Genomic DNA, 25769 nt, shown 5'->3' with positions numbered 1-25769 from the left:
CTTCTGCTGGTTGTGAGAATCTACGCTGTGCATTTCTTCCCAACGACAGTGTGTTGGGAGTTTCAAATTGACCATGGTGGAAGTGCTCAGATGGCCAAAAAGTTCATACTGCTTTTCCCATAACATCATACGGAAAACCTGAATGAACTTTTTGGCCAACCCAATATTTACACCATGGAAATTGGCAAATGCTGTGTTATCAAGGGGGTGTTCCTGGTGGCTCAGTGATAAATAATCTGCCTGCCAATGCAGGAGATGCGGGTTTGATTCCTGGTTCAGGAAGATCCTGTGGAGAAGGAAGTGGAAACCCACCCCAGGATTCTTGCCTGAGAAATCTCATGGACAGAGGAGCCTGGCGGGCTACAGTCCATGAGATCGCAGAGCTGGACCTATGCCTGTGCCCACACGCATGCGTCAAGAACCCCCCTCTCTCAGCCTAGACTTGACATTTACGTATCACTGTCCCCTCCCTGCTGCCCTTTGTGTCCTTGACCTTGAAACAGCGCTGGGCTGCCTGGAGTCCCACGGAACTTCCACCAGCCTCGCCTTTTCTGGCTGCAGTGCTATCTTAGCCCTTTGCCTTCTTTGCAGAGTTAGGCAACAAGTCAACGCTTCCATCTTCCCTCTCTCACTCAGGACCCACCCCTATAAAAAACCCTTCCACAACAACCCCTCTTATCCTCCTGTGAAAATGCCCCCTGCCCAAGGAGAAACAAGGGTATGCACTAAAAAAACAAAACAACCTCCCCGGGCACATATATCCACTTAAATAGATGAATGGGGAAGGGATGTAAATGGATACATGGGGGAGGGGACTTAAACAGATGCATTTCCCAAATCTTAGGTCAGGCTTGGTCCTGAGACCTACTTAGATGTGTATGTTTAAAATTTGATTTCTCAAAAGTCAAACAAAAGCATCTAAGACACTTTTAATGGAACAGAGAGGCACTCACTGGGCCCTCAGCCTGGAAGCTGGGCCTCCAGTTTGTACCTTTTTGCTCACCGTGTGCTTGTAGGTGCATTTACTGATCTGCAGTGTGCCTTGGATGTGTTAAGGTTGGTTAACTGCCAAAGCAACCCTTAAACTTCAACGGCTTATGTTGACTTCTCAGTCCCCAGTAGGATGGGGAAAGAGAGCGAGCACTGGGTCTGGAAGGATTTGTTTGTTGTTTGTTTTTAGGTCTTTTTAATGAATTTGTTACAGTATCACTTCTGTTTGTTTTTTTGACCTTGGGGCATGTGGGAATCTTAGCTCCCTGAACGGGGATTGAACCTGCACCCCCTACTTTGGAAGGTGAAGTCTTAACTATTGGACTGTGAGGCAAATCCCGGGTCTGGAAGGTTTTTATAGGCCAGCCAGGAGGTGGCAGTCATCAGTTCCTTTACTTCTCCACTGGCCAGAATTTGGTCCCATGGTTATACTGCTCAAGGAAGAAGGGGTTCACAAACACCCACCTCTGTGCCATGTTGGAGAAGTTCTTCCCCTCTGGGTACCAGGTTCTGTGTCTAAAGTATAGCGGTCTTGCTCTGTGGAATCTATAAGGCTGCTTCCTGTTCTGAGTCCTTGAGTCTCTTGTTTCATTATTGCCAAACAAAGCAAGCAGATTGGCTTGGCTTCTCATTCTTGGCTTGGCTCCCCAACATCTTTCGCTGAGCAGTGGAGGCAGCCCTTCCCGAAGAGTCTGTTCGAAATGCTAATCAAGGTATTAGTGCCCCATCATTGTCTCTTCAGAAACAATGTCCGGACCCATCTCTCTCTTTCCAGGTCTTTCGAGAGACCAAATTTGAACTCATTTCATCAAGGCCAAATGTCAATCATAAGAGGAAATCTATATGAAATTTTAATTGCAAGATGTTCAGTGCAAGTTTAATGAGTTGAGATAAGAGATCTGAGAATTCCCGCATTCTCGGTTCATGCATAATGTTGACTCAAATTGGCTCTCTGGAGGTGGAGAGAATTGCATTTTTAGAATTTACACACCAAGAGAGCAAATGGAGTGGACCCTGAAGGTTAAGGTCATAAATCAGAATCATTTAACTGACTCTGAGTGATTGCTGTAGACTGTCCTGGCAGGGACAGCCGGTTGCAGCCGCCAGTGATGGTTCTGCGTCTGATTATTGAAATGTGCCTCAATATTCATAAATCAGCAGTCATTAATCCCTCCAATAGTACCTGTCGGCTTTCTAAACAAATTTCCAGCCTGCTAATGGAGATTGAAAGAGGCTGATGGGCACTAGCTCAGGATTGGAACAAATGAGGGCGTCCCTCTGACAGACTGGGAGGCCTGCCTTTTTTGGCACTTGATGTACATCCACCTTGGGGTAAAGATGTCCCAGTGGAAATGGCTCTTCACAAAAGAGCGCGATTTGGAGGCAGTTGCTCTCAACTCTTGTCATTGCTGGCAACGATGGCATTGATGTTTTATGTCTCCATCTCTGAAATCTTGCTCGGGACCAAATCAAATGATTTAAAAGCTTCCCTTCAATTGCTTGCTCATCCCTGTTTACCCACAGTAATTGGACAATAAGTGCACAGCACAGCAAAAGGCCATGACATTTATTGGACAACATGGGCACGAGCATGGGGAGGAAATTGTAATTGGCGCGTCAGTCACTGGGGTAACAAATTTGGGAAGAAATCGAGAAATGGAAATGAGCCTGAACTTGCTGGGACGTGATACAGAAAAGCGGTTTCATTACCACAGACGCTTCAGTCTATGCTCATTTTTTCCTTTGCCTTGTTTCTGGGTTGGATTCATAAATTATATATAATGGTGACCAGACTTCTGGGTAAGGGCACCATGTTGACTAGAATAATAGGCACCGCTCTGTAACTGTTGCATTTTAAATCTGGCAGAAAATGAGATTTGTGTGTGGGTGTGTGGGAGAAATGTTGTAGAGATTTGTCTCATGCTTGGTTTCACCTTGAAAAAAATGGAGCCAAAGGAAGGGGGCTGAAAATAAATGTTGTTTGCACATGCAATAGCTCAAAATAGTGGTCCAGACTCTTAATTCCAAATTTATTTGTCATAGAAGAAATAAACATTTTAGCTGTAAAGCCTCCCTGCCCCACTGTCTCCCTTAGTTGAGGCAACTGAGGACCAGAAATGGAGGAGGACTTACCCCCTGGTTGGCAGATAGACAGTGAAAATCCAGGCCGGTTGCCATGAAAAAGAGCAAAAGAGCAACAGTTAAAAAGCCGTATTCCTTGGGGAGTGTGATTTGAAACACCCCACGCACAAAAGCAGCTTTGGCAGTATGCATGAAGAGTCTTAAAAAATGTCCTTATCCCCTAACTCCTTTGGGATGGTTTCTATTCCCCCTTAGCACAGATTCTCATTTCTAGTAACAATTCCAAGGAAATACACTGACACATAAAGAGATTCGTGGAAGCTGTATTTTAACACATTCAAAGCAAACTACCCGTCCGCTGGTGGGGGAATGTTTAAGTAAACGATGGAGCATCTGTTCATGGGCGATTAAGGGCCCATTTGCCATAGAACTTCAGAGAACAGATGACAACACTGGGCAAATGCTTACGGAAGATGAAAAGAACACGCTCCAAGTACGTCCACCTAGGATGTTCACACCTACATGGAAGACGCATGGCTGAACCTCTAGAAGCAAATGGAGAAGCCGCCGTGATTTCCTCTGGAGTCAGTGTTTAATGAGCTGGCTGATGGAAAATTTTTTTCCAGGAAAACTTATTTCCAACCTGATATATACTGTTCAATTGTGAGAAGAGATCGCATGAGAAAATGAAAAACTTTGTTGATTAGCTATAAAACTATATTCCCCCAATATTTAAAAAATTATTTATTTCTTTGGCTGCGACGAGTCGTAGTTGTGGTCACATGTGATCTTTAGTTGTGGCAGGAGGACTCTCAGTTGCAGCATGTGGGAGCTGGTTCCCTGACCAGGGATCAAACCCTAGCCCCCTGCATTGGGAGCTTGGTGTCTCAGCCCCTGGACCACCAGGGAAGTCCCTCCCCCAGTATTTTAAGTGATGAAACTAACTTAGCAACAAGGTAGCATATATAAAAAAAGGGGGGAAATAGGAACATAAGGAAATGATCCGTAATCTTACCATCCGAAGGAAAAAAATTACCACCAAAGACACCTAACTATTAAAAGATGATTTGGCTAAGTCAGTGTTCTCTGCTGAAGTCCGATGGAGGTTGTCTTCGGTACAGCTGCTGAATGATCTTTCCCAAAATCTGCTGTGGGCTCCTCTTTACCCACAGGATGGAGTCCAGGACTGCTAGTGGCCGTGCAGGACTTTGCCCCATTGTATTCCTCCTTGTTCCCCCAAACTGAGCCTACCTTGCTCTTCTCCCCTTGTCCACGCTGCTCTGGCTACAAGGAATGCCTTACCTTGATCTAGCTCTCCTAATGACTTCCTCTTCCCTTGTCAGAGCCCACCTCAAATAGCCCTTCAGAGCCCAGCTTAAAGATGCCTTTCTTTTTGATGGTTTTGCTCCTCCCCTTCCTTTGTCCTAATGCCTGTGAAGAGTGAGTGATTTTTCCCTTGGCTTTCTGCAGCCCTCTTATTTATCATCCTATGCAATACTTACTTGTATTTCTCTAAATTTTACTCCTCCACTGGACTCTGGGCTCAAGGACTTGGGAACCATATCTGACTCTTCCTTGTGTCTCTAGCACATAACATAGTGCCTAACCCACTGGAGGCACACATAGAAAAGATTAATTTTATTTTTGTTGACATTTTTCTAAGTCCAAACAATGCCCTTTGCAGAGCACATTTTGTGAAGATTCTGATGGTGGAAGAAGGGTGTTGTTTGTAGAAACTTAGGGGAATACAGAAATATGAGGGAGGAGATGAAGATTGTCTGTGATTCCGGGACCCGAAAATCACCGGGCTGGCACAGTTCTCTGGTCCTGTATCTGAGCACATGAACACACACACACACACACAAATGTTCTTGAAAACCAAATTCACAGGCTTATATTCTGCTTGCATTATATCTTATGCATGGACACAAGAAGTTTATAATAGGATATTTATGTATGCTAGTTTAACCAACATCTAATTATTAGACATATAGCTATTTTAGGCAATTTCTTTTTTTAAAACAAATGTATTTATTTTCTGGGCTCTTTGGTTGTGGCGTGAGAACTCTTAGTTGCAGCCTGTGGGATCTAGTTCCCTGACCAGGGATTGAACCTCAGCCTCCTGCACTGGGAGCTTGGAATCTTAGCCACTGGACACCAGGGAAGTCCTATCCTAGCAATTTCTAATTTTTTACTTCCCCACCCACTTTATTTCTTTCACCAAAAATGCGTCACCAGGTACAATGTTCTGTGTGACCTACCCACAACTTCTATGCACATCTCTAATTATTTCCATGGCCTAAATACCCAATGGGATGGTTTAGATTTTCTGAGAGCTATTACTAAATTCTCTCTGGTGAATACACCATCACAACCCCTGTCTTTCAGCCTCTTAAAGAACAATACATACATTTTATGTGAAGGGCCAGCAACATATCTTATTTTAGAAAGAAGTCACCTAGAAGCCAAAGAATGGATCTTTTTAAACTGTAAGGCTGTAGAGATTCAAGTGGAAATAAATACATTCATGAAAACTTGCCTTCCCACCTGGCTCTTCTTGCTTAGCGGGAACCTCTTTTGGATGCTCATCCCTGTTATGTGAAATCCATTTTAGGACAGGTCCACAGAGCCACGGAGAGAAAGCCTCTTAGTGTCAAAAGCACTAAGTTCAGTTCAGTTCAGTCGCTCAGTCGTGTCTGACTCTTTGCGACCCCATGAATCGCAGCACGCCAGGCCTCCCTGTCCATCACCATCTCCCGGAGTTCACTCAGACTCACGTCCATCGAGTCAGTGATGCCATCCAGCCATCTTATCCTCGGTCATCCCCTTCTCCTCCTGCCCCCAATCCCTCCCAGCATCAGAGTCTTTTCCAATGAGTCAACTCTTCTCATGAGGTGGCCAAAGTACTGGAGTTTCAGCTTTAGCATCATTCCTTCCAAAGAAATCCCAGGGCTGATCTCCTTCAGAATGGACTGGTTGGATCTCCTTGCAGTCCAAGGGACCCTCAAGAGTCTTCTCCAACACCATAGTTCAAAAGCATCAATTATTCAGTGCTCAGCCTTCTTCACAGTCCAACTCTCACATCCATACATGACCACAGGAAAAACCATAGCCTTGACTAGACGGACCTTAGTCGGCAAAGTAATGTCTCTGCTTTTGAATATGCTATCTAGGTTGGTCATAACTTTTCTTCCAAGGAGTAAGCGTCTTTTAATTTCATGGCTGCAGTCACCATTTGCAGTGATTCTGGAGCCCAAAAAAATAAAGTCTGACACCGTTTCCACTGTTTCCCCATCTATTTCCCATGAAGTGATGGGACCAGATGCCATGATCTTTGTTTTCTGAATGTTGAGCTTTAGGCCAACTTTTTCGCTCTCCTCTTTCACTTTCATCAAGAGGCTTTTTAGCTCCTCTTCACTTTCTGCCATAAAGGTGGTGTCATCTGCATATCTGAGGTTATTGATATTTCTCCCGGCAATCTTGATTCCAGCTTGTGTTGCTTCCAGCCCAGCGTTTCTCATGATGTACTCTGCATAGAAGTTAAATAAGCAGGGTGACAATATACAGCCTTGACGGACTCCTTTTCCTATTTGGAACCAGTCTGTTGTTCCATGTCCAGTTCTAACTGTTGCTTCCTGGCCTGCATACAGATTTCTCAAGAGGCAGGTCAGGTGGTCTGGTATTCCCATCTCTTTCAGAATTCTCCACAGTTTATTGTGATCCACACAGTCAAAGGCTTTGGCATAGTCAATAAAGCAGAAATAGATGTTTTTCTGGAACTCTCTTGCTTTTTCCATGATCCAGCAGATGTTGGCAATTTGATCTCTGGTTCCTCTGCCTTTTCTAAAACCAGCTTGAACATCAGGGAGTTCATAGTTCATGTATTGCTGAAGCCTGGCTTGGAGAATTTTGAGCATTACTTTACTAGCATGTGAGATGAGTGCAATTGTGCGATAGTTTGAGCATTCTTTGGCATTGCCTTTCTTTGGGATTGGAATGAAAACTGACCTTTTCCAGTCCTGTGGCCACTGCTGAGTTTTCCAAATTTGCTGGCATATTGAGTGCAGCACTTTCACAGCATCATCTTTCAGGATTTGAAACAGCTCAATTGGAATTCCATCACCTCCACTAGCTTTGTTCATAGTGATGCTTTCTAAGGCCCACTTGACTTCACATTCCAAGATGTCTGGTTCTAGATTAGTGATCACATCATCATGACTGTCTGGGTCGTGAAGATCTTTTTTGTACAGTTCTTCTGTGTATTCTTGCCACCTCTTCTTAATATCTTCTTCTTCTGTTAGGTCCAGACCATTTCTGTCCTTTATAGAGCCCATCTTTGCATGAAATGTCCCCTTGGTATCTCTAATTTTCTTGAAGAGATCTCTAGTCTTTCCCATTCTGTTGTTTTCCTCTATTTCTTTGCATTGATCGCTGAAGAAGGCTTTCTTATCTCTTCTTGCTATTCTTTGGAACTCTGCATTTAGATGCCTATATCTTTCCTTTTCTCCTTTGCTTTTCGTCTCTCTTCTTTTCACAGCTATTTGTAAGGCTTCCCCAGACAGCCATTTTGCTTTTTTGCATTGCTTTTCCATGGGGATGGTCTTGATCCCTGTCTCCTGCACAATGTCACGAACCTCTGTCCATAGTTCATCAGGCACTCTATCTATCAGATCTAGGCCCTTAAATCTATTTCTCACTTCCACTGTATAATCATAAGGGATTTAATTTAGGTCATACCTGAATGGTCTAGCGGTTTTCCCTACTTTCTTCAATTTAAGTCTGAATTTGGTAATAAGGAGTTCATGGTCTGAGCCACAGTCAGCTCCTGGTCTTGTTTTTGCTGACTGTATAGAGCTTCTCCATCTTTGGCTGCATAGAATATAATCAATCTGATTTTGGTGTTGACCATCTGGTGATGTCCATGTGTAGAGTCTTCTCCTGTGTTGTTGGAAGAGGGTGTTTGCTATGACCAGTGCATTTTCTTGGCAAAACTCTATTAGTCTTTGCCCTGCTTCATTCTGCCTGCCAAGGCCAAATTTGCCTGTTACTCCAGGTGTTTCTTGACTTCCTACTTTTGCATTCCAGTTCCCTATAATGAAAAGGACATCTTTTTGGGTGTTAGTTCTAAGAGGTCTTGTAGGTCTTCATAAAACCGTTTAACTTCAGCTTCTTCAGCATTACTGGTTGGGGCATAGACTTGGATAACTGTGATATGGAATGGTTTGCCTTGGAGATGAACAGAGATCATTCTGTCATTTTTGAGATTGCATCCAAGTACTGCATTTCGAACACTTTTGGGACCATGATGGCTACTCCATTTCTTCTGAGGGATTCCTGCCTGCAGTAGTAGATATAATGGTCATCTGAGTTAAGTTCACCCATTCCAGTCCATTTTAGTTTGCTGATTCCTAGAATGTCGACGTTCACTCTTGCCATCTCTTGTTTGACCACTTCCAATTTGCTTTGATTCATGGACCTGACATTCCAGGTTCCTATGCAATATTGTTCTTTACAGCATCGGATCTTGCTTCTATCACCAGTCACATCCACAACTGGGTATTGTTTTTGCTTTGGCTCCATCCCTTCATTCTTTCTGTAGTTATTTCTCCTCTGATCTCCAGTAGCATATTGGGCACCTAAGGACCTGGGGAGTTCCTCTTTTGGTATCCTATCATATTGCCTTTTCATACTGTTCATGGGGTTCTCAAGGCAAGAATACTGAAGTGGCTTGCCATTCCCTTCTCCAGTGGACCAAGTTCTGTCAGACCTCTCCACCATGACCCACCCGTCTTGGTTGCCCCGCAGGCATGGCTTGGTTTCATTGAGTTAGACAAGGCTGTGGTCCTAGTGTGATTAGATTGACTAGTTTTCTGTGAGTATGGTTTCAGTGTGTCTGCCCTCTGATGTCCTCTTGCAACACCTACCATCTTACTTGGGTTTCTCTTACCTTGGACGTGGGGGTATCTCTTCACGGCTGCTCCAGCAAAGCACAGCCGCTGCTCCTTACCTTGGACAACGGGTATCTCCTTACCGCCACGGTTCCTGACCTTGAACATGGGATAGCTCCTCTAGGCCCTCCCGCGCCTGCGCAGCCACCGCGCCTCGGGTTGCTCCTCCCGGCTGTGGGCCCTGGCCTCGGGCGTGGGTGGCTCCTCAGGGCACCGCCCCTGGCCTCAGGCGGGAGGTGGTTTCTCCCGGCCGCCTCTGACCTCAGACGCGGGGTGTCTCTTCCCGGCCGCCACTGGCCTCGGACGCGGGGTAGCTCCTTTCGGCTGTTCCTGCGCCGTCGCAGCCTGTCACTCTAGGCCGCTGCCCCTGACCTCGGATGTGGGTAGCTCCTCTCGGCCGCGCTTAGTGCGCCGGCTCTCGCAGCTGCCGGAGCTTAGAAAAGACTTATTTTTTCCTCTTACCAGTATGTACCTTTTTGATCCAGAAGTAATGCATATTCATGATGAAACTTCTTGGCAAATAGAGAAAAACAGAAAAAAAGTAATAAAAGCCACTCAAAATCATGCTGTGGTTTACATTTCGGGGCATACTTTTCATGGCCAACAAGACACTCATTGGTGACATCACCTGGAAAGCCTATGTGTGTCCCTGCTCTGTGAACCCTGAGCTGATCGCCACCAACTTAAAGTTCTTGGCTCCACCCTAAATTGCCCTGTGACTGCTTGGCAAGGCACTTAGCTTCTTTGCTCCTAAATCTCTTAATTATGATCCTCTCAAGGTTCAGCCCTTAAAGACGTTATGAATCTGTAACAATGTGATTCTACTAAGAATCAGATTCCTGGCTAGTCTGACATGTAGGCAAATTGTAACCACCTAGGCGACCAACAATGTTTCTCATCCACACGACAGGTCCACCCTGTAAAAGCTTGTATCTATCCTTTTGTTTCTCCATGATCTAACCACACAGGAACCACCTGTGTCTCCTCTGATAAACCCCATTGGGGGTGTGCCTCTGTCTTTGCCTCAGCTGTTTTCTCTTCCTGGGACACACTTTCCTGACTTTTTCTTCAGCAGGACACTACCCAGATGTCACCTCCTCCAGGAAGCCTTCTCTGCTTTCCCCAAGGCCGAGTTAGTTTCCCGTGTTCCCGCAGCACTATGTAAAAATGGTCATAATCATTTATATTGAGTAACACTGCTATTTTTGTCATCATTTGTTGTTGTTTAGTTGCTGAGTTGTGTCTGACTTTTGTCACCCCATGGACTATAGTCTGCTGACTTCCTCTGTCCATGGGATTTCCCAGGGAAGAATACTGGAAGAATACAGGGTTGCCATTTCCTCCAGGGGATCTTCCCAACCCAAGATCAAACCTGCATCTCTTATGTCTTCTGCACTGGCAAGTGAGTTCTTTACCCCTAGTGCCCCCTGGGAAGCCCTTGAGTCTAGATGGTTCTGCCGTTAATTAAATTTCTCAGTTACTGAAGATTTGGGAGGGATTATTTATTTTTACCAGAGGAGGCAATGGCACCCCACTCCAGTACTCTTGCCTGGAAAATCCCATGGATGGAGGAGCCTGGTGGGCTGCAGTCCATGGGGTTGCTGAGAGCTGGACATGACTGAGCGACTTCACTTTCACTTTTCACTTTCATGCACTGGAGAAGGAAATGGGAGCATGTTACCATGCTGAAAGAGAAAGACATTGCAAAGAGGGAGAGAGGGGTGACTTGGGTGGGGGGAAGGGTGAACCAAAAGGCAAAGATGGTGAGCATCTGTGCTTCCTGGGGGAAATGGAATTGCAGATGTGCAGCTCCTTCATTTGTAAATGTCCTGTAAATCTGACAATGGAAATGGTAATAATCAGGAATTGCATTTGCAACACCTCCGCCCTGTTTTTAGAGCCTCAGGCAGGATATCGGACCCATTAATGTCAGCCGATGGAAGGGCCATGTCCTAAACCTTTCATCTGAGACCCTCTGCCCCATCCCCGTTTCTTCACCGTAACACGCTTGTGACATAGGGAAACTCTCTTTGCCTCTGCAGACACGTCCAGAGAATGGCCATGCATCAGAGCGGGGCTAAGCTCCCATGCGTCCTGAGCCACAGAAGCTAAGAGGGCCTTTGGTACACGTATGGCAGCATGCAGGCCCATGCTACATACTAGCCAGAGCAGGGGCATGAAGTCATTCTATATTCACATGTCCAGGGCTCATGGGACAGGGAGTGAGTGGCGGTGGAGATGTTAGACGTGATCGTGTCGGGACATCCAGCGGGAACCCTCCACTTGTGCAGGGGCAGAGCTCAGAGCTGCAGGAGGAAGGCAGCAGGCAGGACCCCACACCCACAACAAACCCAGTCTACACACCCAGAGCAAAGCCACCCAAAGAGACAGCTGTCAGCAGAGGCCCTGTCACAGCTGCCTCGGGCAGAGACACTTCCCTTAGTTGTTCTTTGGGTAAAGAGTCAGTACTCTGTGTGCATTTTGAGCCCGTGAATAAGCAAAGAGCTAAGGTGCTTCTGCAATGCGTCATAAGTTCCTAGTCCAAGAGAAGGGCTCACAGCCTGGACTGGCTTGGAACAAGGAAAGCCCGGGACATCTTGTGAAGGAGCCCAGAATGCACAGCACAAGAGGCAGGGAGTAAGAGGACGATGCTCCCATCCCCACTTAGCTGGGGTCGCCGTAGCTATCTGATGGAGAGATGAATTGGAAGTGATCGTCAGGCCTGGCTGTGTGCATGCTGAGTTGTTTCAGTCGTGTCCGACTCTGCGACACCATGGACTGTAAGCCGCCAGGCTTCTCTGTCCATGAGATTCTCCAGGCAGGAATACTGGAGTGGATTGCCATGCCCTCCTCCGGGGGATCTTTCTGACCCAGGGATCAAACCCATGTCCTTACGTCTCCTGCATTGGCAGGCATGTTCTTTACCACCAGTGGCGCCTGGGAAGCCCGATTTTCAGGCTACCACGCTGCATATCTTCGTGGCTGGGGATGAATTTGAGTCTAGGTTTGACTCTTCCTTTCCCCTGAGCCAAATGCTTGAGAGCTCAAAAGGGGAGAGGAAAGAGGGGAAGATTAACCTGGAGACTTGTGCTCAATGTCAGTGGTTTCAGCCTTTAACTTAACATTAAACAGTTTCCATTCTACCTGTGGGTTCAACCCATCTCAGCCAAACTTTCTCTCTCTTTAAAAAGTCCTAAGTCAAGGGACCCCTTAGGGTTGTGAAGTGTATGACTGACCTTGGTGAAACAGCTCTGTTGTCATGGAAACAAGGTGGTGGGAAATGGGCAAATCAGCAAGTGGTCCCACCCCACTCCTCTGGGTTTCCGCCCAGGGGGCGGGGCAGGGCCCAAGGCCAGTAGCCCTGCTTAAGGATCTCTCTGCGTATGGATTAAATAGCCTTTAAATAGCCTTGGACAGGCATTTGCCTCTGTGCCTCATTTGTCAGATGAGGTGTGGGGATAATGATCACACCCACTTCTGGTGTTTTGCAGGGATTTACAGGAGACAGTCTGTGTGTGTGGGCCAGGCGCAAGGTCAGTGCTTTTAAATTGTAGCCCGTTTTTACATTGTCGGCCTTCCCCAGTGGCTCATTGGTAAGGGATCCACCTGCTGTGCTGGAGCTGTGGCAGGTGTGGATTTGATCTGTGGCTCCGGACGATCTGCTCGGGGAGGAAATGGCACCCCACTCCTGTATTCTTGCCTGGAGAATCTCATGGACAGAGGAGCCTGGTGCGCTGCAGTCCATGGGGTCACAAAGAGTCAGACACGACTGGAGCGATTGACCACACATGCATTATACATTATTACTGTCTCAACTCCTCTGCCTAGAACCTCAGACTCCTAGGAGTGGCCTGTCTTTACCCTCATAGGCACCCACGGTTCGACATCTCTGAATAAGATGGGTAATTACACCGGGAGGAAGAAAATCAGAGCTCTAATGAGAAGACATGATTTGGGTCACAAGCTCTGTGTCTGGCGCTGTCAAACTGTTTTGGCAGTTGTATTGTGAACAATGGCAAAAGCGGGCTGCTGGTTTGCTGCTGTGCAATGATGAATTCCTGGCTTTGTTTGGAATCTTGTCCTGAACTGCAAGAAGGGAGGCAGGATGATGGGAAAGACCCAAGCTGCTGCCCTTGCTCAGCTGCCAGCTGACATATGACCTTGACATAACCTTACCTTATAAGGGACCAGCTTCTCCGTTGGCAAAATGGGTTGATAGATCCAGGTGGCCTCCCAGGACCCTTCTTGTCTGTGATTCTGTTAGTCTGTGAAATGGAGAACAGGATTCCAAACCCTCATTCCTATGAGTGATAAGCTTTATTTCTTTATGAGGGAAGGGGAAGTGTATGTTTTTCTTACTTACCGAATAATAGAATACAGTGATATAAAACTGCGAGTCTCCTTGGAAACAAAGAGAAGATGAAATTTTGAGTCCTTCATTTTTCACCATTTTGAGTTGATACATAAAAGTGTGTAACCTTTCTAAAATTTGGTGCTCTTCCCTAGCACTTATGGTTTACACAAAGCAAAGATCTATGCCCCAAACTCTTGTCTCCAATATGAAAAATGCAGAGCAATATCCACTCAGAGCAGAAACATATAACAGCTTTTATGTGGACCTTTCATTGAGGAGATTGACTAGGGTCTGGACTCTTTTAGAGACTCTAACAGGATTTAGTAAGGAGTGGGTGTCACTGGAGGATTGAAGAGTTGTTTCAGGTTCAGACTCACATTTGGGGGCAAGACAAAAGGCTTGCTATCTGAGTGCTATAGACCTTACTCTGGGAACCTCAAACACTCTAAGATATTTCAGCATTTGGGGAATCTGTCCAGTATCCAACACATAGTTCTCTATGGACCCCATGGACTGTGGGCCTGCCAGACTCCTCTGTCCATGGAATTTTCCATGACAAGAATACTGGAGTGAGTTGTCACGCCCTCCTCCTCCAGGGGATCCTCCCAACCCACGGATGGAACCCGTATCTCTTATGTCTCCTGCACTGGCAGGCAGATTCTTTGCCACTAGCACCAGCTGGGAAGCCCATTGACCTCAGGACGGGTCAGCATTATTCAGGGCTTCAGCCATCAGGGAAGGGGCACTGTTTATCCCTTGGGAAGTTTCAGAAGGAACATGATATATTGATTTTAAAAAATTATTAAATTTGGGTTTGTAATTGTGTTTTTAGTTTGTTATGTTTGACCCATGTTAATAATTAGAACACAAACTAAAATTCTTTAGCACTGTGTGGAAAGTAAGGAGCTGATTTAGTAGCAAACTCGCTGGAGGAAGGAAAGAAGGACTGCTTGAGTAATTCCTGGCTCCTTGGAAGCCAGGGCAGCATGGATCCTGAGCTTGGAGGCTGGTGGCCCCTGCTGAGAGATGCTCAGCCATGAGATGAGGTTGGTGTATCCGATTTCTGTGACCTTCTTAAAGCCAAGTATCTCTTCTTATTCACCTCCGTTTCCCCAGAGGCTAGCATGACTCTCAGCACAAGTTAACACCCATTAACATGGATGTCCCTCTGTCAGGGCTTCCCAGGTGACGCTAGTGGTAAAGAACCCACCTGCCGGTGCAGGAGATATAAGAGTTGCAGGTTTGATCCCTGAGGGGGGAAGTTCCCCTGGAGGAGGAAATGGCACCCCACGCCAGTATTCTTGCCTGGAAAATCCCATGAAAATAGGAGCCTGGCGGGCTACAGCCCATGGGGGTCACAAAGAGTCAGACATGACTGAGTGACTAACGCCTTCACTTTCACTAGCATGACTCAGCACATATTAACATACATTAACGTGGACGTCCCTCCATTAACATTCATTCATTCGTATTTTTAAGATGGGAGGGATCTTTTTGACTCTCCACAAACACAAGCCTCAACTCGGTATCTGCAGTTCAGTCTTCTGTCCTTTTCACGTTCCTCAGGAAGACCAGCTCTGATGACCAGTGGGAAACAGAACTATGTTTCTGTAAGAGCTTTCCCCCCAACCTTAGCAAGATGACAATTCCTTCGTGCAGCCCCAGATGGATTGCATGGAAAAACACAGGCTCTGTGGTCAGAGAGAAGTAGAAAGCCCATTATAAACCCACGATGATTCATGCAGGTGGCCCTGGCTTGGAGCCAAGTGAATCAAACGAGCAGAGTGTGACCTGCACAGCAGGCTCAATGTATGTAACAGCTTAGTATACAGTAAAGTGAGGACAATGGTTTCAGTCAATGAGTTATTAACAGCTTGGAAATTAAGCTTTGGGGTGCATTAAAAGTGTTATTTAAAAAATTTGTAAGGATACTAGAATAATGTATATGTTGATTAATAAGTTACAGTCAAAGACAGAATTTTCAAGATTGACTGGTGCATTTGAAATCTAACTTTAAAAAACTTTTTATTTTATATTGGAGTATAGCCGATTAACAACGTTGTGATAGTCTCAGGTGGACAGCAAAGGGACTCAGCCATACATATACCTATACCCATTCTCCCCCAAACGCCCCTCCCATCCAGGCTGCCACATTACACTGAGCAGATTTTCCTATGTTATACAGTAGGTCCTTGTTGGTTATCCAGTTTAAATATAGCAGTGTGTATCTGTCCATCTCAAACTCCCTACTTTCCCGTCCCCCCAACCTTCCCCTTAGTAAACATAAATTTGTTCCCTAAGTCTGTGAGTCTGTCGAAATCTAAAATTTTAAAGTTTTACTCTAGCAAATAACCACTGTGAACCAGAAAAAGAGCTTGACATGAGTTGGGGCATATATTTGCAACATGAAATAGGTGCGATCATCTTAATACGTCAAGAATGTTTATAAATCACTAAAGCAAAGGATTTGCCCTGGTTATCAAATGGACAAAAAAACTTAAATGACAATTCACAAAAGAAGAAATGCAAGTGGTCAGAAAATAGGAAAACAACTCATTATCACTACTAAGGAAGGAAGAGTTTGGACAAGATGGCATTTTTTTTCATTTTTACAGTGTTCAAAAATTGGCCATTTTTAAAAAAGACGATGCCAGCATTAGAGTTTTGAGGAAAGGGGCGCTTGCACACACTGATTTAGCCTAGTTGCAACCTTTCTGGAGTGTGATTTTGCTATATATATGTAAGTTTGTGTCTGCATATCTGTATATGCATATATATGCCTTAAAATGTTCATATTTTTTGAGTCAGAAATTCTGTTTGTGGGAATTTACCCTAAAGAACAATTCTGGATGCAGGCAAAGATTTATTTGCAAGAATATTCATTACATCATTGTTTATAATAGAAAGAAATTAGAAACAGCTTAATTGTCCATTAGAGGAATGGTTAATAGAATTTGGTACAGCAATGCAATGGAGAAATTATGAGACAATGGAAAATAGTGTGAAATACAGAGAATCATGGTTAGAATACATTAGAACGCATTAGAAAGTGAAAAAGCAGATGTGTAATAGCGTCTGTGGTTCCATTTGTGTGTGTACATAAGGGCATGTGTGTGTATGTGCACACGTGTGTACGTAGAAATGAAGGTAGTCATCTTCAGATATTGTGGGTGACCTCTCAGTGAGTTTCAGGGATTTTCATATATAGCTTTCACTCGTGTAAGCAGATTTAGAAACAAAAATTTAATTAAAAAAAAACAAACCCCGAACTTGACTCTTTATTAGCTGTGTTATCTTAGGCAAATTACTTTACCTCTCTGAGCCTCAGTTTCACATCAACAAAACTTGCAAAGTAACATCAATTTCTTCAAACCGTGGTGCAGAGAAAATGGGATAACATGTATAAAAGCTCCTGATCCATATTAATCACTCAATAAATGCAGTTCCTCTTATTTTCTCTGGGACATTCTCTCTCCCTTATCAAAACGTGTGCACTGGAGAGGTTCTAATATTAAGCCATTCTATTTTACAGTGAATTTAAATTAATGCTTTTTTTTTCCTCCAGATGGATTTTATTCTAAGTCTGTGGGGTTTTCATTGTAAAATGAAAAGGTTTGTTTCTATAACTTTCTATTTAAAGAATAATTGCAGTCGTTTTCCAATTTGCAGAAAAATTGAAGTCAGTGTCTAGGAATTGTTTTAATGTTCATTTTTCCATTCCAATACCACATCAGAACCTTGTCCTTCAACATTTGTCTCCTGCTCCCAAAATGATCAGAGCAGAAACTCCTGTGAATGAGAATCTTTCAGCAAAGTCACATTTGGTTATTTGAATAGACCAAGGTTTCTGCAAAGCGGATGCTGGCTCTGCAGATAGGACGAGTATGGGGAACACTCCATGCAAGGAGTGAGCATTCATAGGTGGAGGTGTGAAAGCTCCTGTTTCCCCAGAGTTATAAGAAAATGAAGCAGGTAGCAATCTGAGGGGTAATCATTAGCTAGAATGACATCTGTCTGTCCACCCAACCTCACAAGGAGGTGTAGGTCAGATTACTGGGGATGCCATGTGTGACTGGATTTCCCAAGTGATAAAGAATCCGCCTGCAGTGCAGGGGATTCGGGCTCCATCCCTGGGCTGGGAAGATCCCCTGGAGGAGGAAATGGGAACCTCCAGGATTCTTGCCTGGGAAATCCCACGGACAGAGGAGCCTGGCGGGCTGCAGTCCACGGGGTCGCGAAAGAGTCAGACACAACTTAGCGACTAAACAACAACAGGAGTGTGATTATGCTGTGTGTCATGTAGCCTGCGGCAAAACGGATACCCTGAAATTTCAGTAGCCCTTTCTTTAAGTTGAGCGATAATCCTTGTCACAAGTTAGACCAAGCTGACAATTCCCATTGATCATGCTGTACCAAATATCCAACTCCATCTTAGGAGACAAGACATTTCTCCTCCAGACTATTCTGAAATGGCCCTTTGCCAACTTTCTGCAGGGTTCGTTAATAACCTCATCCTTATGATGCTCAGGCCCCCTTCTTGCAGGCTCAGCTTAGCCATGAACCTCGTTAGAATCCCAGTCTGTGTTCCTGGCAAGCAGCTGCCTCTTGCTCTTGAAACCTGATGGGGAGAAAAATGGTCCCTCCAGTTCCTCCCAGCCTTAAACAGAAACATCTGCTCCTAAGGAGCCTTTTGCTGGCTGGGTTTGCAGGGCATGTGCTCTGGGGGTGGGCAAAGCGCTCTCAGGCGACACGGGCCAGAGGGGACCGCTCTCTGCAGGGGACGGTGGACCCTGGGAATAGTTCACCTGCCAGGAAAACTGAAGCTCATGCTGCATGGTTTATGAAGCTTGGAAAGCACAATTCTGGGCTTAAAAGGTGAAACATTGCCAGGTGGTGAAAAGTGCTTGTGAAAGAATAAAAGAGGGGGAGAGAGAGAAGGAGGGAAGGAGAAAGAGAAAACTGATCGAATCCATGAGTCCTGAGTCTTTTGTTTCTCTTTTCCCTATCAGCTGGGCCACAAATGAAGTTTTCTGGTGTAGAGGCATCCACTGAGACAGATGGTTTTCTTTTACCCAGCTCTGTCTGACATCCAACCACATTTCTCTGTTTTTCGGCACAGATTAAATAAGGGGACAGAGGAAGAGCCTTCTCCCAGAGCATAGATACACAGTCCTGGATTCCCCTTCCTCCTTGTTACTTCCGAAAGCTGTTAGGATCCTGACTTCTTCCTTTCGTCTTGCATTTGGACGAGCACACCGAGGCACCTGGAAATTAAGAGTTTGTTTCAAGTTCTGCTTTTGGACTCATAACAGTGCCCAGTTCCTGCATCCTTTGAAGGATGTGTTTAAATCACACAAACCATGGGCTATGATCCTAATGCAACTTTATCTTTGCCTCCCTGTTCTGTGGGGCCAGCCCTTTCCCTTGCCAGTCAATGACCCCTGGGCCAGGTAGGGAAGAAGCACCCCCATGGTCATTCTAAGCTATAAAACAGGAGAATCCCAGTCCTCAAGGATAATCAAAAATCACAACCTGATTTAAAGTCATCAAACTCATGCTTCCACAGTCAGCTTGATGCAGACAGGAAATTCGGGGACAGGGGTGGGTATCGTTCCCCTCTCTTTCCCTTGGCTAAGACCCTGTGCTCCCAATGTGGGGGGCCCAGGTTCAATCCCCGGTCAGGGAACTAGATCCCCCATGCCACAACTAAGAGTTTGCACGCTGCAACTGTTAAAAGATCCCACATGCCGCAACTAAGTCCCAGCACAGCCAAATGAATAAACAGATATTTTTACAGAGGTAGAAGGAATGGTGGAACTGGGCAAACACCACAGTAATAATCACCAAAGGATGGTAAAATTAACAGGCAAAAGTTATGATGAGAAACAGGGCTAGTCACACAGTCTCAGTGTACTGCCTTCCAGGATACTTACCAGTGACAAAGGAAAGAACAGTAACTTTACGGTGGGGAAGGAGGAAGGTTGCACTTTGTCAAGCTACCAAAGTTAAGCTCCCTGGGTTGAGACATACAATGACATCGGGTATGTCCCAATCTGATGTACCAACCAGGGCATCTTCATTCATTCAAGGAACTCTGTGGCCCTCTTGCCAAAAGAGTCTGAATGTAGACAAGAGGGGACTGATAGAATGATCCGAGACTGGGGGAGACACGGCAACTAAATACAGTATGGGATCCTGGGTCATAAAAATAACATTATTTAAACACTTTGAGAAATTCGAGTAAGGTCTGTAGGCTAATTCATAGTATATGTCAGTTTTGATTCCCTAATTTAGATCGTGGTCCTGCAGTTGCATAATAATAATAGGGGTGAGTTGATGGGGATATATGGTAATTATCTACTATTTGGTGCAGCTTTAAGAAATATGTCTGAATTTATTTCAAATTCAAAGTTAAAAAATACATTAAAATTTATGTTAAACTTCCTATAGTGACGTTCACTGTTGTTTTCAACTGGCCCTGGCTCCACACCCCTGCCCTTCTCTAACCAGCATGAATAGTTTCCCAAACTCCAAGTGCAAGTAAAGACTTAGGTCCTATCTCCCCATGCGATTGATTAAAAGCCAACATGCCTTATTTCCAGGAAGTGAGTGTCTCTCTCAGAAGCTTGTTCCAATCTTGATTTTTTTTCCCGAGCATCGCAAAATGGAGTTGATTTAACACCACATCCACATTCAGAAGGGGCTTTCCTGGTAGCTCAGCTGGTAAAGAATCCGCCTGCAATGCATGAGACCTGGGTTTGGTCTCTGGGTCGGGAAGATCCCCTGGAGAAGGGAAAGGCTACTCACTCCAGTATTCTGGTTTGGAGAATTCCGTGGACTGTAAAGACCATGGTTTCTCAGAGTTGGACACAGCTGAGGGACTTTGATTTCACGTCCACATTCAGGATGGTCAGAGCCTGCTATTGCTTCTCAAAGCCACATGGTGTCGCTGTTGGAACTCTGTCCTGCGTAATCTCCCAGGCTGGGAGAGACCCCTGGGAATATCTGAAAGAAAATGAGCCACTCCCTCAATTCCAGCTTGGCTGAAGGTGCTCCAGGCTTGGTTCCCCAGGGCTGTTGTTCTTAGGGCTTTGCCCTTTCAGCTCACATCCAGAGAATGCATCTCACCCTGGAGACTCTGACTTGCGTTTGGTGCCAGCATCCTACATTTCATGGACCCTCTGCCCTTCCTCCATGGACCCCCACCTTCAGAGCATTCCAGACAGTAGTGCTCCCTGCTCCTCTGCCCCATGCCGAGGGGAGACTGTTGGGGATTACTTCCTGAATAATTCCTAGGTGTCTGCACCCACTTTTCTGGGAGAGGTAGCAATTGCATTTTCTGGCCCGTCTCTTATTTTGTTGTCGTTCATTGCTCAGTCGTGTTTGACTCTTTGTGACCCCATGAAATGCAGCACGCCAGGCTTTCCTGCAGCACGCCAGGCTTTCCTGTCCTTCACTGTCTCCCGGAGTTTGTGCAAACTCATGTTCATTGAGTCAATGATGCCATCCAACCTTCTCATCCTCTGTTGCCCCCTTCTCCTCCTGCCCTCCATCTTTCCCAGCATCCGGGTCTTTTCCAATGAATTGGCTCTTCACATCAGAGGAGCTTCAGCATCAGTCCTTCCATTGAATATTCAGAGTTGATTTCCTTTAGGATTGACTGCTTGCAGTCTAAGAGACTTGTAAGCGTGTCAAGACTCTTGAGCGTCTTCTTCTCCAGCACCATAATTTGAAAGCATCAATTTTCCGTTGCTCAACCTTTATGGTCCAACTCTCACATCTGTACGTGACCACTAGAAAAACCATAGCTTTGACTCTGTGGAAGTTTGTCAGCAAAGTGATGTTTCTGCTTTTTAAAATGCTGTCTAGGTTTGTCATAGCTTTTCTTCCAAGGAGCAAGTGTCTTAATTTCATGGCTGCCGTCACTGTCTGCAGTGATTTTGGAGCTGAAGAAAATGAAGTCTGTCGTTAGACAAGAGAAAAAACTTGGACCATATGACACTTCATTTATTCACTTTTCCCCCCAAATATTTATCAGTTACATGCTTTGTATTGGGTTCTGTGCTAGATTCTAGGGACTCAGAAATGAGAAATACACAGTTCTTATTTGCAAATCCAGACACAGAGGCCATGGAGAAAATCAGGAGATAAAAGACAGCTCTGTGATAGGGACATTAGAAAATGTGATAGGGGCATTAAAAAAGCAGAGATGTTACTTTCCCAACAAAGGTCCGTCTAGTCAAAGCTATGGTTTTTCCAGTAGTCATGTATGGATGTGAGAGTTGGACTATAAAAAAGTGGAGTGCTGAAGAATTGCTGCTTTTGAACTGTGGTGTTGGAGAAGACTCTTGAGAGTTGCTTGGACTGCAAGGAGATCCAGTCAGTCCTAAAGGAAATCTGTCCTGAATATTCATTGGAAGGACTGATGCTGAAACATGCTGAAACTGAAGCTGAAGCTCCAGTACTCTGGTCACCTGATGGGAAGAGCTGACTCACTCAAAAAGACCCTGATGCTGGGAAAGACTGAAGATGGGAGGAGAAGGGGATGACAGAGGATGAGATGGTTGGATGGCCTTACTGACTCGATGGCCATGAGGTTGAGTAAGCTCCGGGAGTTGGTGATGGACAGGGAGGCCTGGCGTGCTGCAGTCCATGGGGTTGCAAAGAGTCGGACACGACTGAGCGACTGAACTAAACTGAACTGAACTGTGATAGGGAGCCATGGGTGCACAAGAGGAAGAAGCTGCTGACTGGTCAGCATGGGAGATAGCACGTGAGTTGAGTCCTGGGAGACAAAAGCAGATGGCTGGTGTATGGGGGGAGGAGAGACTTTTGTCTCAGGGGGAATAATAAGTTTGAAAACTCCAAGTCTGAATTTGAGTTCCTAGTGATTTTCCACAACTGGCTTGCCATCACCTCTGTTACAGTGTACCTCATTGTATAATTTCCCCCTTTCATTCATTTGCATCTCCATGCTGGTCTGTGAGCTCCAAGAGGCCAGGACCTGGTCTGCAAAGTTGACTGTGTTCCCAGAGCCTGGAACATGGTAGATTCTCAGTTTAAAAAGATGAGTTAATGAAGCATCCTAACACATTAGTGGCAAGACGAGTGATTCTGTCTGGTTGGAATGATGATGTCTGGGGAGAAGCAATTGCAAAAGATGGGTCACCTAGAGCTCATGTGTAAGTTGAGGAGTTTTTGCTTTATCTTGAAGGCAACGGGAAGCCTCAGACTCTAATGGAAAGAAAGAATAATGCCTTTGCATTTGTGTTTTAGGACTAACTCTGTGACAGCATGGGGACCACCCAAGAGGGTACAAATGGGAGAGACAGTGAGACCAGTTGGAGGCGCTCGCTGAGGTTTGGGCAAATAGCAATGAGCTCTTGAACCAAGGGGTTGTGGGGCTGAGGAGAAGGGTGTATGGAGGACATCACCGAGGGAGCTGGGTGGCAGGGTGCTGGATTGACAGAGGGCTCTTGCGGGGTCTGGCCGGGACGGCCACGAGAAGGCGCTATCGGTCCCTGAAGGAAGATGTGCGCGTGCTCAGTCAGGTCTGACTCTCTTGCAACCCCATGGACTGTAGCCTATTCCTTCTCCAGTGGATCTTTCTGACCCAGGAATCGAACCGGGGTCTCCTGCATTGCAGGCGGATTCTTTGCCAACTGAGCTATCAGGGGAGCCCAGTAGCCCACCAGGTTCCTCTGTTCATGGGATCCTCCAGGCAAGAATACTGGAATGGGTTGCCATTCCTTCTCCAGAGGATCTTCCTGACCCAGGGATCGAACCACGTCTCTTGTGCCTCCTGCACTGGCAGGCCGATTCTTTACCTCTGGAAAGCCCCCGCAGGAAGACTTAGCAGAAGCCTTATGTGGGGGAGATAGGAGTTTGGTTCTGGACCCGTGGAATGGCTGGTGTCGGTCTGTGGGACATCGCAGATGAAATGTCAGGCAAAGCGTTGGAAGTGTGGGTCTGGAAATGAGAAGGGAGGCCTGGGATGTGAAGGAGATTTGGATGAATCTCAGGATAAAGATGGAGACAATGCTATGGGTCTGAACATCATCCAAAAACAGAAGGTTGAGAAAGGCAGGCACTCGGGATGGAGCCCCGCAGGGATTATCAACAGAATGAAAAAGAAAGACCTAGGCAAGGAGACAAAGAAATAGGGGAATCCAAGAGGTCACGGAGCTTCAGAAGTCAAGGAAGAAGATGCTTCCAGAAAGAGGGAGTGGTCCACAGGGTCAAATGCAGTAGCAAGATGCAAGCGCATAAAGCCTGGATGCTGCGCATAAAGCCTGGATGCTGCGCATAAAGCCTGGATGCTGCGCACTGATTGTCCTTTGGGGGTCCTGGTGGAGGGGTGGGTCAGGTGTGAGGGGAGGGTGGCCTATTACCCCTCAACCACATGGATCCCTCAACCACATGGATCCCTCACTCTCCGAACCCCCTCACTTGTATGCTTCTGCCCCTGCACAAGGACTTCTCATGAGCCTCACCACCACTTCCCCTGCGGCATTCTTCGAGGTCATCTCCAAGCTCACTTCTTTTCCATGTCCTGCCTCCTAGGCAGAATTAATCCCTCTTTCATCCGTGTTTCTAAGGCACTTCATCAACCTCTTAGTTCAGTGTGTTACGTTATTAGCATGACTTGAATGGTGAGCCGTAGCTGTCATCTATAATCCATCTATTTGTATCTGGACTTTCTGTGGTGTCTCTACCTCCCTCTGGCTCCCCCACCCCCACCCCCGCCGCCCACTCTGAGACATATGGTGAAGCCGAAACAAACTCTGAGAAAATGCCTTCTTGGGTGTGTGAGGGAGATTCTCCCTGGAGAGTCTGCAGAGCTGTTTGTTGTTGTCTGTCCTGGGTCACCCTGGGCCTTGGGGAAGAGAGGGAGGGAGCTGTGAAATGAAGAGGGAGAGGGTCACAGAGGATGACCTGGACAGTGGGTGGAGGTTCGACTGTCTCGAGGGGAGTAGAAAGGGGACCCTTACCTCCTGCCTGGATGGAACTGAACAAATCTGGGAATTTCCTCCTGAGTCCCGAGCCAGAGATGGGGCACATGGGGTTGCACCATCCATAGGACCCTCCTTTGCTCAGCAGATCAGGGACCCTGAAAACAGGGGCTGGGTGTTTCCTTTGCTCATTTGTTCTCTGGGTGTGGGGTGTTGGGTAAAAATTGTTGAATTGCACGAGAGGCAGAACTGGGATTCAGGGTGCTCACTGAATTGCTAGCCACCTGAGACAAAGAGCTGACTCATTGGAAAAGACCCTGACACTGGAAAAGATTGAAGGCAAAAGAAGAAGGGGGCAGCAGAGGATGAGATGGTTTAATAGCATCACCGACTCAATGGATATGAATTCGAGCAAACTCCGGGAGATGGTGAAGGACGGAGGAGCCTGGCGTGCTGCAGTCCATGGGGTCACAAAGAGTTGAACACGACTTAGTGACTGAACAACATACCTGCCGATGAATCATGCTCTTTTTTACCCTTTCCTCCAACAAAGACATCAGCAGCTCCAAGAAAGGGAAGCTGGGAACTTGGAAAGCCCTCGGCGTCCTTTGGGATGGGTCTAAGCCCACTCCCCAGGCTTGGAGCTGAGCTAGCGGCCGCCAGGCTCTGTCCTATCTCTGGAGACACACGCCAGCTCTCTGAGCGCTGCCAGTCAGTGTAACATTTCACACTGCCATTGATTTTTATGTCTTCCTACACTAATTAGACATGTTATTACTAATCTCTGGTAATCACCACTAGAGGCTGGTGGAAACTCTCCGAGATTTCAATCTAGATTAAAAATAAGAAACATTATCACCTCTGGGAAAATGCAAAGAAAGCACATGTTATTTTAATGTTTCAATCAATAAAGCTGTCCAGCTTCTGTTTGGTGCTAGTATTGATGAAATTTATAAAAATCCTGTTTAAGTTTCCCTCTGTCCACCTCACCCCCTCGTGGGGTACCCAGCTGATTTCTCTGAGGGTATCTGAGGGGGGCTACAGAGGAAAGGCTGCCCAAGACCCGCATGCCTTGGGGCCCTGTTGCAGAGACCTGGCGAGCAGCGAGGGGGGAGGCGCAAGGGACCCAGTTTCCATTCCTTTATTTTTATTTCCATCAATTCCTCTTATTAAAGAAGTGTTTGAACCCACAAGAAAGAGAGAAAATCCTTTCTTCCTTAATCTCTCTTCCACTGGTTAGATGGCAAACTTTAATTGCAAAACAACCTGCCAGCCACATGGCAGATTAAATTGTCGGGGGGGGGGGGCGGGGTAGGGGGGGGAGGTGTACACCTTCACCCCCCGGGGGGGGGGGGGCGGTGTCCTGTCACCAGGGAGCGGAGGAAAGAAATGATCTTCGAAGGACGAGAATGCCATCTAGCCTCTTCTCTCACACAACTGAAA

Source organism: Oryx dammah, unplaced genomic scaffold (genome assembly GCF_014754425.2).
Source record: "Oryx dammah isolate SB20612 unplaced genomic scaffold, SCBI_Odam_1.1 HiC_scaffold_2, whole genome shotgun sequence".
Classification (NCBI taxonomy): Eukaryota; Metazoa; Chordata; class Mammalia; order Artiodactyla; family Bovidae; genus Oryx; species Oryx dammah.
Note: the sequence above shows the minus strand (reverse complement) of the source record.